Below are 12927 nucleotides of genomic sequence, written 5' to 3' on the forward strand. Positions count from 1 at the left end.
ATACACCACATTAACAAAATGAGAAACAAAAACCACATGATCATCTCAATAGATGCAGAGAAAGCATTCGACAAAATGCATTTATGATAAAAACTATCAATAAAATGTTCATTTCAGCGTTATTTACAATAGCCAAGATGTGGAAGAAACCTAAGTGCCCATCAACTGATGAGTGGATAAAGAAGATATGATATATATATACACAATGGAATACTACTCAGGCACAAAAAAGATAAAATCATCCCATTCACAACAACATGGATGGACCTCTCAGGTATTATGTTAAGTGAACTAAGCTAGATAGAGAAAGACAATCTCTGTTTGACTCCACTCATATTTGGAAGTTAAACATGTAGACAAAGAGAGCAGATTAGTGGCTGCCAGGGCAAAGGGGAGGTGCGGGGTAGGCACAAAGGGTGAAGTGGTGCACCTACAACACGACTGACAAACAATAATATGCAACTGATATTTCACAAGGTTGTACACTATCATAATCTCAATAAAAAGTAAAAAAAAAAAATCCTTAAATGATGGTAGAGTCTAGGAAAACTAAATATGATACTTTAGACATGAGGTGTGATCAGTGACATGGCTCAAATCAGACTCTCAGCACCCACCACCTTTAGGGTGAGAAGAAGCTGGTCATCTTCCTGTGTGACAGGCACCTTGTAGACTGTATAAACTGTGGTGTGGGGACCCTGCCCACCACATCCTGTGAACTTGTCAGCCTTGCTCAGTTCCTGTCTCCTGCCCAACAGAAGCAGCACCACGTCCCCCAAATTCCTCAGCCTCCTGGGGTGTTGGTGAGTCCTGAAAGGGAAGGGAAGAGAGGGTCATGGTGGAAATCTGGGCTTCTTCATGGCACATGACCAGGTTCTGTGGATGGAGCTGCATCGAAGCCTGGGATCTGCTGGAGACAAATCATCTCTCATGTGGTTTCCTTCCAGGATTCTATCTGAGCCACAGGACCTGGGCACACATAGCTGAGTCATCCCCATTTACTCATTACTGTGTGAACCAAAGCCAGCATGTTTTACCTAGGGCTGTGGGGGCAGCAGAGGAGTTTGGGCTGATGCGGATGACATTGGGAGACCTGTGGTGACCCTTCTGGAAGTACAACGAGAGCAGCATGCCCTGTGGACCCTAGGTTCTTATTTTGTCCTGGGGACTCTACCTACACACTCCCCAAACACTAGCCCATATCTGTGTTCACCTGAAGGAGGCTGTAAATTTCTAAAACTGGGGTCAGGGCAGATGACTTTCATCTCAATAATGAGAGGGGATCAAAATACTGGACCCACAAGCCCTCCGAGGACCAGGACCCCACGAGCCTCCTCCAACCTGTCCTTGAAATTAGGATCTGCAGGGCCTCCCACTAGACCTACCTCAGGAGAAGGGACTGGTCATCAGGCAGGGCCACCTGGACCTCAAGGCACACTCTGTTGTAGGAGAACTTAACAGAAGATGAGGGTTCATATTTCACCTCATTTTCATCAAGTAGAACTTGCTCCTCTCTCTGATGCATAATTGTTGTTCTTATTTAAAACTGTGTTTTAAGAGAAACTTTGTTCAAGATTTTATCAACACTCTTGCACAAGCAACAAAATCAAGAATAAACAAGTGGATGTACACTGCAATATTATTCAGCTAAAAAGAGAAGGAAATCCTACCATTTGTGATGACATGGAAGGGCCTTGAGGGCACCATGCTAAGTGAGATAAATCAAACAGAGAAAGACAAATACTGTAAGATCTCACGTGTATGTGGAATCTAAAACAAACAAACTCATAGAAAAAGACATTAGATTTCTGTTCACCAGAGGCAGGGGGTGGGGGAATGGAGAACTGGATGAAGAGGACCAAAAGCTATTAACTTCTAGTTATAAGATAAGTACTGGGGATGGAATGTACAACGTGATGGCTGTAGTAAACACTGCTGTACGGTATATCTGAAAGTTGGTAAGAGAGTAGATTTTAAGATTTCTCATTATAGGAAAAAAGCACATCATTTTTCTTTTTTTGGTATCTATATGAAATGATAGGTGTTAACTATAATTATTCTGGTGATAATTTCACAATATATGCAAGTGAAATAATTATATTGTACACCGTAATCTTATACAGTGCTGTATGTCAATTATATCTTTATAAAACTGGTTGGTAAGTAGATAGATAAATAGACTGATTGATTGATTAATGAGTGAGTCCGTAAATACATACATACAGACAGACATACATATGTACATACATAAATATTAATTATAACATTACTGCTTCCTGAATGGGTTGATCGTCTTTAACAGGCATACTTCCTATGTATTTTATATACATAAAATCACTGTCCTTAATTAGGAGCTCTGATGAGGACCGTTCTTGTCTGAATTCTGAACAGTCTCCACAGTTTGCAGTGGAGAGCAAAACCTAGCATTGAAGGGTGCTCTCAACAGCCAGAAATGACACACATGATTCACCCCAAAGTGATAGGGAGAGAGGTCCTGCTCCTTGTAGAAACTAGCATGTCAGTCAGGGGGCTGTTTGTGAGAAGGAAAACCCACATTCCAGGGCCAGCAGGAAGAGCTGTGCTTTCCTGTGGGAGCAGAAGTGTATTGTACCAAACTCCCCAGGCCCCTCCACCCCCACCACCCCTTGGTTCACTATGTCTCTGAAGGCACCATTGATGTCTCCAGTCACCCAAGGCAGAGAGGGAAGGTCACCCTCACTTCCTTGTCTCTTACATCTCTCAGCCAATCACCCAACAAAAACCATTCAGCCTCCAGAATCCCTCTGACCCCTGCTGTCCTCCTCATCCACAGAGTCCAGCCCACAGCCCACACCTGGACACATCCGGCCTGTGTGGATACATCCACCACTTTCCTGGTTTCTGAGCTGCAGGCCCACACTCCCTTCTCCAGTTCTCCCTCCACATATCAGTCTTTCTAATCATTCTTCCATTTCAGGATCTGTCCCTTCCTTGCCCAAAATCCTTCCATGGTCCTCACTGTCTTCAGGGTAAACTCCAAACTCTTCTCTCTGAACTCAAGGCTGCTCATGATCAGTCCAGATGTGACCCTCCGCCCTCAGCTCTCACTTCTCCTTCCCTCCAAACCAGACAGTGCGATTACACCACAATTACACACACACACTCAGACGATGGGCCATTTAACATTTCTGTGCTTTCCCATTTTGGTTCTCCTGCAGAGCTTGGACCCAACAAATTTCTTCCCAACTGCCAGTCAAAAATAGACAACAGGGGCCGGCCTGGTTGTGTAGTAGTTAGTTCGCATGCTCTGCTTTGGCTGTCCAGGGTTTGCTGGTTCAGATCCCGGGCATGGATCTACACACCACCTTTCAAGCCATGCTGTGGCAGGTGTCTCACATATAAAGTAGAGGAAGATGGGCATGGATGTTAGCTCAGGGCCAGTCTGCCCCAGTAAAAAGAGGAGGATTTGTGGCAGATGTTAGCTCAGGGCTAATCTTCCTCAAAAAAAAAAGGTAGACAACAAAACTAAATTCCGTATCATCTCTATCATTGGTTAACTTTTTTTTGTCTCATTCAGAGACATGTTAGTTTCATAAAAGAAATCCACATAAATCATTTACAATCCTGTTTGACATATCAGTATTGGAGTAGTTGGAGTTCAACTACTGTTCTTTCTTTCTTTTTTTTTCATTTGCTATATAGGAGGAAATGTGACCCTCATAAAAATTTCTTATCATCAATCCTTTGTTTATTTTTTAAAATTTTTTAAATTGCAGTAACATTGGATTATAACAATATATAGCTTTCAGATGTACATCATAATATATTTTACATTCTGTGTAGATTACATCATGTTCACCACCCGAAAACTAATTATAGTCCATCCCCTCACATATGAGCCTAATCACTCCTGTTGCCCTCCCCCCACTCCCCTATGGTAACCACCAATCCAATCTCCAATGCTATGTGTTTTTTGGTCATTCTTTTAATCTTCTACTTATGAGTGAGGTTAAACAGTATTTGACTTTCTCCCTCTGACTTATTTCACTCAGCATAATACCCTTGAGGACCATCCATGTTGTCACAAATAGCCGGATTTCATCATTTCTTATGGCTGAGTAGTATTCCATTGTGTATATATACCACATCTTCTTTATCCATTCGTCCCTTGATGGGCACCTAGGTTGCTTCCAAGTCTTGGCTATTGTGAATAATACTGCAATGAACATAGGGGTGCATGTATTTTTATGCCTTTGCGTTTTGAAGATCTTTGGATAAATACTCAGCAGTGGGATAGCTGGATCATATGGTAGATCTATTCTGAATTTTCTGAGGATACTCCATACTGCTTTACATAGTGACTGCACCAGTTTCCACTCCCACCAGCAGTGAACAAGTGTTCTCTTCTCTCCACGTCCTCTCCAACACTTATTGTTTCCTGTCTTGTTAACCATAGCCATTCTGATTGGAGTGAGGTGATACCTCATTGTAGTTTTGATTTGCATTTCCCTGATGGCTAATGATGCTGAGCATAATCCTTTGTTTATATATTCCACTTTTCTTAGAAATAGAATCCGATGTCCTCACATGGTGGACAGCACCCTGCATGACCAGCCGCCACCCTTCTGTCTCTTCCTCTCTTTCAGATATTCTCCATGTCCTTAGGGTTCTCTAGAATGTCCTTTCATTTCTAGAAAGTTCTCATAGGTATCCTCTTCCATAGGTCTCTGCCTCCTCAAACAGCTATTCCCTCAACCACTGTCTAGTCATAATCTCCAGTTATTCTCATATTTCCCTTTGTAAATAAATTAACTTCAATAGTAGCCTTTGACTGTTCATATGCTGTTAATATGGTTTCTCAGAATACACAATGGGTTCACCTGGATCATGGACGTACTTCTGGTGTCTGGCCCCAATGCCTTGTACATAGAAGGTGTTCAGTAAATATTTGTTTAGGGACTTACCAAAGGCAGAAAGTAAGTTCTGCTTGCAGAGGCACTGATGAAATCTGTAATATGTCCTATTTAGAGCCAGCCTGTCAGAGAAACTGGGCCCTCATCCTCCCTGAGAAGGATTCAGGACAGGCAGAAATAGTCTTAAAATCAGGTGAGACCTCAGCTCTGGGCTGAGATGTCTCCAGAGGGCCTGGAGTCCTCCTGAGCCCTTGACCTGGAGAAAAGCAGAGCCAGGCCCAGGGAGGGGCCCTTCCCTTCCTGTGGGTCCACAGCTGTGGGAACTCGAATGGGAGGCAGCAACCCCTGACTTACCACATCCTGTGCGTCTCTCTTTCCCTCGGGCCTGTGGTCTCCTCCATCTGCACAGCGGGAGCACTCAGAGAAGGTGCCATTGTTTCCATCTGCTCTGCTCTTCTCTGCCTCAGTCAGTTGTGGAGAGAAGGAAGGGGGACAGCAGGAGGGGATGCAGAGGCTCCTCACCCCCTTGTTCATGGGGAACCTCAGAGTTCAGTCAGCTCAAATGGAATGGGTCCCTGATGGGAAGAGAATCAGCTCAGACATCTGGGTGCAAATTTCTCACAGGGACTGTCTTCCAGGTCTGAGTCAGGTTCCAAGGACCCGAGTTCCAACAAGTGGTTCCTCCACAGGCTGCCATGTTCCCACCTTTTACTTTAGCCCCTGAGCACTGAGGAGCTAGTCAAGTGATTATTAGATGATAGTGATAAAACCAAGAGTGTCCTGGTGTTGAGCTGGGATAATGAAAGATGGGGAAGGTCTTTGGACCCCAGACTCTGATTTCCTTCCAGGGACCCTCTTCAAACCCACCATCTGGGCTAAGCCAGGCTCTGTGGTTCACTGGGTGACATCCATGACCATCGGGTATCAGGGGACCCTGGAGGCACAGGAGTACCATCTGGATAAAGAGGGAAACCCAGAACCCTAGAGCAGACAGAGCCCACTGGAACCCAAGGACAAGGCCAAGTTCTCCATCCAACACATGACAGAACAATATGCACAGTGATATCCCTGTTACTATTTCAGCCCCACTGGCTGGTCAGAGCACAGTGACCCCCTGGAGCGGTGGTGACAGGTGAGAGGACACTCAGGGGTCCCAGCCTCAGGCTCTGCCCTCAGCAAGGGGGTATTCTCTCAGGGGTGTGTCCCCTCTCACAGCCCAGCCCTGGGGATATGATGGGGTTGGAGCCCCATGTAACATGCTGCCTCCTCCTCTCCTAGGATTCTACAGCAAACCCAACCTCCCAGCCCTGTGGTGACCTCAGGAGGGAACGTGACCCTTCAGTGTGGCTCAAGGCAGGAATTTGACAGGTTCATTTTGACTAAGGAAGGAGAACACAAGCCGTCCTGGACCCTGGACCCACAGCAACACCCTAATGGGCAGTCTCAAGCCCTGATCCCTGTGGGCTCTATGACCCCCAGCCACAGAGGAACATTCAGATACTATGGCTGTTACAGAAACAAACCCAAGGTGTGGTCATGCCCCAGTGACACTCTGGAGCTCCTTATCCCAGTTGAGGAAGTCCCATCCTGACCCATACATATTTTGATGCACAAGACAGGTTATTGGTGTCTTTGCTCCTGGGGGAGTCCCAGATGAAAGGGTGAGGTGAGGGGAGTGTGGGGCTCCTGGGCCAGAGACACAGAGGATGAGAGACAGTGAGACCTGGGGACAAGGCCTGGAGAAGGGGTGTTTTGGGAGGAATTAGCCCCTGCAATCCATGTATTTTCCTTCTCCCAGATGTGCCTAGAAAGCCATTCCTCCTGAATGAACAGGGCCCTGTCATGGCCCCAGAAAGAATCTGACCCTTCCTTGTCACTCTGATGTTGGCTGTGGCAGATTCTCTCTGTTCAAGGAGGGTGGACATCATCTCTCCCAGCACCTTGGCCGGCAGCCCCAGGCTGGGCTCAATCAGACAAACTTCCCCTGGGCCCTGTGATTGGCTCCATGGAGGACAGTAAAGATGCTACAGGGGGCACAAACTCTTCTCTGAGTGGTCAGTCCCCAGTGACCCCCTGAACATCTTAATGGCATGTGAGGAGCCAGCAGGTGCTTTAGGGACCCAGACTCTGCCCTCTACCAGTTGTCACAACTGAGTGAGCCTCTGGTGCTCCTGGTCTCAGGTGAGGAGCCCCCACCCGTTATCCATTGATAGATCAGACCTTCAACTCACGGCTCTGTCCCATGAGAGCTCAGCTGGGATGGGAAGGTAGGCGCAACAGGAAGGTCAGCCACAGGAGGATCTGAGCTCATAGAGGGATGGAAAAGACAGTTAGTCCCATACATTCTCCATGCCTTACCCCCACTGTGTATCCAGGCAGTGCAGCTTGTCTGCAGGGAAGAAATTAAAGATGTAAACACTGACATTTGAGGAAAAGCGATGGGACTATAGATGACATGAAAAGGCAGAAACAGCCCCACAGCATCCTTCTGTCATTGTTCCAAGCAATATTTGGGGTCTGTAGACCCTCACCTAGATGGATAAACCATTTCTGTTGAGTAGCAGAGCCCTTTTAGCCTAGAGGAATCACAGTCTCCATCAGGTTTTTGCTAGTTTTCTAGCTTACCCTACAACAGGGCAAATATTTACAGAAGGGATTATTTCCCACAGATCTTGAGGATGAAGGTGGAGGTTTAACGTGGGGGCGTCCTTTCTCAAGTAGCATTAAGGTCATCGGTGCATGTTAAATGGTCAGTGTTGGAGGAGATGCATGAGGGGGAAGAGGCCCAGAGGCCCAGCGATGAGGGTTTGAGAAAAGGACACACCATCCCTCACCTCTGTCCATGGTGCTGATTTAATCCCCCCACCCCACACACACTTGTAGTCTTCATGCTGCCTATGGAACAGGCCCACAATGTGAAGAGCAGAGTACAGCGGACTTCTCACTTCTGGGTTAAGGAGTTTTGGGATACATCGGGAGTCGTAAGATGAAGACTAGTTGGCTCAGTCACTCGGGATTGAGCTCATTGACAAAATTCTATCAATATCTGGGAATTTGTTCTTGCCTCTACCTATCAAAGGAAGAATCCTATCCTGGATTTCAAAACACTCAATCAGTTGTGCACTTGGATGCCAGTGAGTTTCTGTGGAAAAAAGTACATGAATTTTTCTCTTGGGACTAGTCAACTCTGAGTATGTCCTGTCTTTACCATTAACTGTTATCATTATGTGGGAAGAAAGAAAGAAAGGCATAATTTCTGCCCCAATTTCTGTGATCACCTGGTTGTCTCCAGGATCAATTCATCCTCCAAAACATCTTCCATAAGAATTCATCTTTAGTATTCCTTTCCTCCTTCCCACTGTTACCTGGTAGTTCTTAACATTTCCTTTGTCAATTTATCAGAGCCTGCCTTATATCTATAAATATCTGTATTTTTTCCAGGTGTCCATCTAAATATTTTATTTTATCATCTATCTTTTTTGCTTTTTTCTTATCAATCTTCAATCTTCCTATTGAGACTACAAAATGATTGAATAATTAGAAGTTGTGTTAATTGTGGCTATCCTTGATACTAGATAAATTGCCTGAGGTGTTGTACATATTCCATCATTTACTTTCAAAAAAATGACAGATAGAAGAAAAGAACGTGACTAAGAAATATGCAATCCCAAAGGAGACAAAAAAGAACTCCTTGTAGTGGAGAAATGAAAAGCGAGACCCGGACCCTCACTCCTTTATGCTTCTCATTCTCAGGGAAAATTGAAGCCCCAAATGTTCATCTTTGCTTTCTAATTTGATTCAGGATGAGACACCAGAGGTGATCACTTCAAGGGATTGAGATTAGCTTTATTAGTTTTAGAGACTCATTGGCGATCAGAGTAGATATCCCTTAGGCATTCTTACCTCTCCTCACACATACGCTATAATTTTTTTTCTCAAGAGTAGCCAATATCCTCAGCCCATCACAAAACAAGTCAGACTCCAAGGGTAATGTGTAAGGAGAAATACACAGTTATGGGGCTGGGCTCAGAGGATCAAATACTGTCAACACAAGGCAAGTTCCCTCGATGGAATCCAGGGATCCTGGAGTGATTTTGGTCTGTTCTGATCTCTGTGAATTCCTTGTCCAAAATTCCTAGCCTCACATCCTCAAGTTTACACAGTGTGGGATCTCATCTGGATGGGCGAGGCTGGCTTGATTCTGGTGGTGCTCAGGATGCTGCTGATTCAGGTTCAACAAAGCCAGAGAAGAACACAAGATGCAGTAGGAGACAAACACAATAAACAGCAAATCCACCATTCAGTGACGTAGAACATTGACAATAAATCTTGTGAGAGTTCCCGTCAAGATGGCGCTGTGAGCAGATGTTAAACACGCCTCCTCCCATGAACACAACCAGGTTACAACAATTTTGGGGAGAATCACTCTGGATTGAAAACCGAAAACTGGATAAAAAGAACCCCCACGACAAGGGACAGTCCTGATGAAAGCAGAAGAGGCAGTAACTCTGGCCGGAGAGGAAAAAAACCCACCTTTCGGAGCAGCGGAGCTTCTCAGCTGGCCAGACGGGAGCCAACCTAAGGCACACAGCCGTCCCTGGAGGAGTGAGGTCTGGAGCGGGGACAATACTACTATAACCATCCTTCGGACTCAGCCCAACTGAGATGGGGGTCTTACTATCTGGCTTTGCTGGCTATTAACTGCAGCGAGGACACCCCAGAAAAGCTATTGGCCGAAAGCCGAAAAGATCCGGGTCTTAAAGGGCCCATGCACAAATTCACTCATTGCAGCAACCTAAAATCACCAGAGAGAAGGCTGACTGTCCTTTGGTGAAACAAGACTCACCTGGTGGGCTCTGGGGGCATCTTGGTGAGAGGAGGATCCTCTCCTGAGACTGAGACATTGGTGGGGGCCGTCGTTCTGAGCTGGTCCAGGCATGCTGATATGGACACAGGTGGGGGCCATTGAGGTGCATCCCTTGGGTTGTTAGCCCAGGGGTCTGCCACACTCACTAGAGCACCCACTAGACTAGGGGTCTAGTCTCAAAAGTTAGACTAGGGGTCTGCCACACCCACTAGAGCACAAACTGGATTTAATCCAGTTCAGCCAGGGCAGGCAACCAGCCCTAGGGACTGGCCCCACCTAACAGCAAACCCTCAGGCTACTTTTCAGCATGCATTGGCTGAGTGCCTTGATCCTCTACAGGCAGATAAGGGTGTCTGCCTCTGTGGGGCAGGGCTTGTGTGAGGACCAGGTGAACTGTGGGGGGCATTGGGGCAGAGGTGGGGGCCTCTGCAGTGTGGCGGTGGGCTACGCTCCAGGGGGTTGAGAAGTGTGCATGGACCAGGACTGTGTTAACAGTGTATGTGGTCCAGAGGGGAGTGAGGCTTACCAGCAGCAGAAGACTTGTGCTTCACACATAGCCATAAAAAATGATCAGCCCCACCTTCCAAAGCCTGAAACAACTGAGTGTCTCCATGCCAAGGGCTAGCCCCACTCAGCTGCACTCCTAAGAGAACTGACATCAGCCTTGTTGGCGTCAGGCCTATCACAACTGTATGCCCCTGAGCCTAGCAACCAGCTACACTGGGTACCAACACAATTAAGAGGACACTTGCAATAAGAGTGTGCTAATAGACTTTGTAGCCAACAGTGCTGAGGCCCCTCCAAGCCGGATTTACAAACAGCTGGCCAAAGAAGGAAAGATCAGACTCCCTGGGTACCTGCAGTGGGAGCAACCCTGCCACAGCAGAAGACGCCCACAAAGTAGCCCACAAAGGGGTCACTCCTGGTTCTTATGGTCTGGTGATGAGAGCGAAGCACACTGTTGGGCCACATAAAGCATCTCATACATGAGGCCACTTCTCCAAGATCAGGAGACATAGCCGACTCACCTAGTACAAAGAAAATAGCACAGAGAAAGAGGCATAATAAGGAGACAAAGGAATACTTTCCAAACAAGGGAACACTCCAAAACACCAGAAAAAGAACTAAGTGAAACAGAAACTAGCGACCTCCTTGACAAGGAATTCAGACAAAATATAATGAGGATGCTCACAGATATGCAGAGAAGAATGGATGAACACAGTGAGCACATCAGCAAAGAACTGGAAGATATAAAAAAGAACCAATCAGAAATGAAGAATATAATACTTAAAATGAGAAAATCACTAGAGGGACTCAATAGCAGAGTAGAGGAAGCAGAAGAACGGATCAGCGAGCTAGATGAAAGATTAGAGGAAATCACCCAAGCAGAACAGAAAAGAGAAAAAGGAATTAGAGAGAATGAGAACAGTGTAAGGGAACTCTGGGAAAATATCAAGCGTGCTAACATTCGTATTATAGGGGTCCCAGAGGAGAAGAGAGAGACAAAGGGGCAGAAAATTTATTTGTTGAAATAATAGAGGAAAATTTTCCTTACCTGAGGAAGGAAACAGACATCCAAGTTCAGGAAGCACAGAAAGCTCCAAACAAGAGAAGCCCAAAGAGGCCCACACCAAGACATATTATAATCAAAATGTCTAAAATTAAAGACAAAGAGAGAATCCTAAAAGCAGCATGAGAAAGGCCACAAGTGACATATAAAGGGAAGCCCATCAGGCTGTCAGCAGACTTCTCAGCCGAGACCCTACAGGTGAGAAGAGAATGGCACGACATATTTGAAGTGCTAAAAGGACAAAACCTACAACCAAGAATACTCTATCCATCAAGGCTGTCATTCAGAATGGAAGGAGAGATAAAGAGCTTCCCAGACAAGCAAAAATTAAAGGAGTTTATCACTTAGAAACCAGTTCTACAAGAAATGCTGAAGGGACTTATTTAAGTGGGAAAGTGATGACCACAAATAGAGATAAAAGAGAAAAATTATCAAAAACCCCAAAACAACAACAAGAAAAAACAGGCAATAAAATCACTTGTAAGGTAAAAGTATAGTAAAGGCAGCAGATCAACTACCTGTGAAGGTAATATGAAGGTTAAAAGACAAATGTACTAAAATTACCTATTTCAATGATAAGAGGGTAATGGATATACACACACTAAACAAAAGACTATATATGATGTGAAAAACATATAATGTGGGAGGAGGGGAGTGAAAAAGTAGAGCTTTTAGAAAGAGGTCAAGCTAAAGAGTCTATCTACTCAATATAGAGTGTTATATGCATAGTATATTAAATAGGATCCTCATGGTAACTACAAACCAGAAACCTATAACAAGCAGGAAAAAAAGTAAGACAAAAGAAATCAAACATATTACTAAAGTTAGCCATCAAACCACAAGTGAAGAGAGCAAGAGAAAAAGAAAGGAACTGAGAAGAACTACTAAAATACCCCCCAAAAAAGAAAAAGTGACAAAATGGCATATTTATCAATAGCTTCTTTAAATGTCAATGTATTAAACTCTCCAATCAAATGCCATAGGGTGGCCAACTGGATAAAAAAACAAGATCCATCTATATGCTGCATACAAGAGACAAACTTCAGACCTACAGACACTCACAAACTGAAAGTGAAAGGATGGAGAAAGATATTCCATGCAAATGGCAAAGAAAAGAAAGTGGGGGTAGCAATACTTATATCAGACAAGATAGACTTTAAATAAAAAACTGTAATAAGAGACAAAGATGAGCACTACATAATGATAAAGGGAACAATCCAACAAGAAAATATAACACTTGTAAATATCTACTCACCCAACATAGGAGCAGCTAAATATATAAAGCAATTATTAACAAGCATAAGAGGAGAAATAGACAGTAACACAATAATAGTAGGGGACTTTAAGACTCCACTTACACCAATGGATAGATCATCCAAACAGAAGATCAATAAGGAAACACTCGCCTTAAAGGACACATTAGACCAGATGGACTTAGTAGATATATATAGAACATTCCATCCAAAAACCACAGAATACACATTCTTTTCAAATGCCCATGGAACATTCTCCAGGATTGATCACATATTAGGCCACAAAACAAGTCTCAATAAATTTAAGAAGATTGAAATAATACCATGCATCTTTTCTGACCACAA

General features: G+C 44.7%; 1 pseudogene; it reads left to right on the forward strand.

Annotated features, from left to right (window-relative positions):
* Positions 1 to 5691: 5691 nt before the first annotated feature.
* Positions 5692 to 9204, forward strand: LOC102149031 (leukocyte immunoglobulin-like receptor subfamily A member 5; annotated as a pseudogene).
* Positions 9205 to 12927: the final 3723 nt, after the last annotated feature.

Source organism: Equus caballus, chromosome 10 (assembly GCF_041296265.1).
Source record: "Equus caballus isolate H_3958 breed thoroughbred chromosome 10, TB-T2T, whole genome shotgun sequence".
NCBI lineage: Eukaryota > Metazoa > Chordata > Mammalia > Perissodactyla > Equidae > Equus > Equus caballus.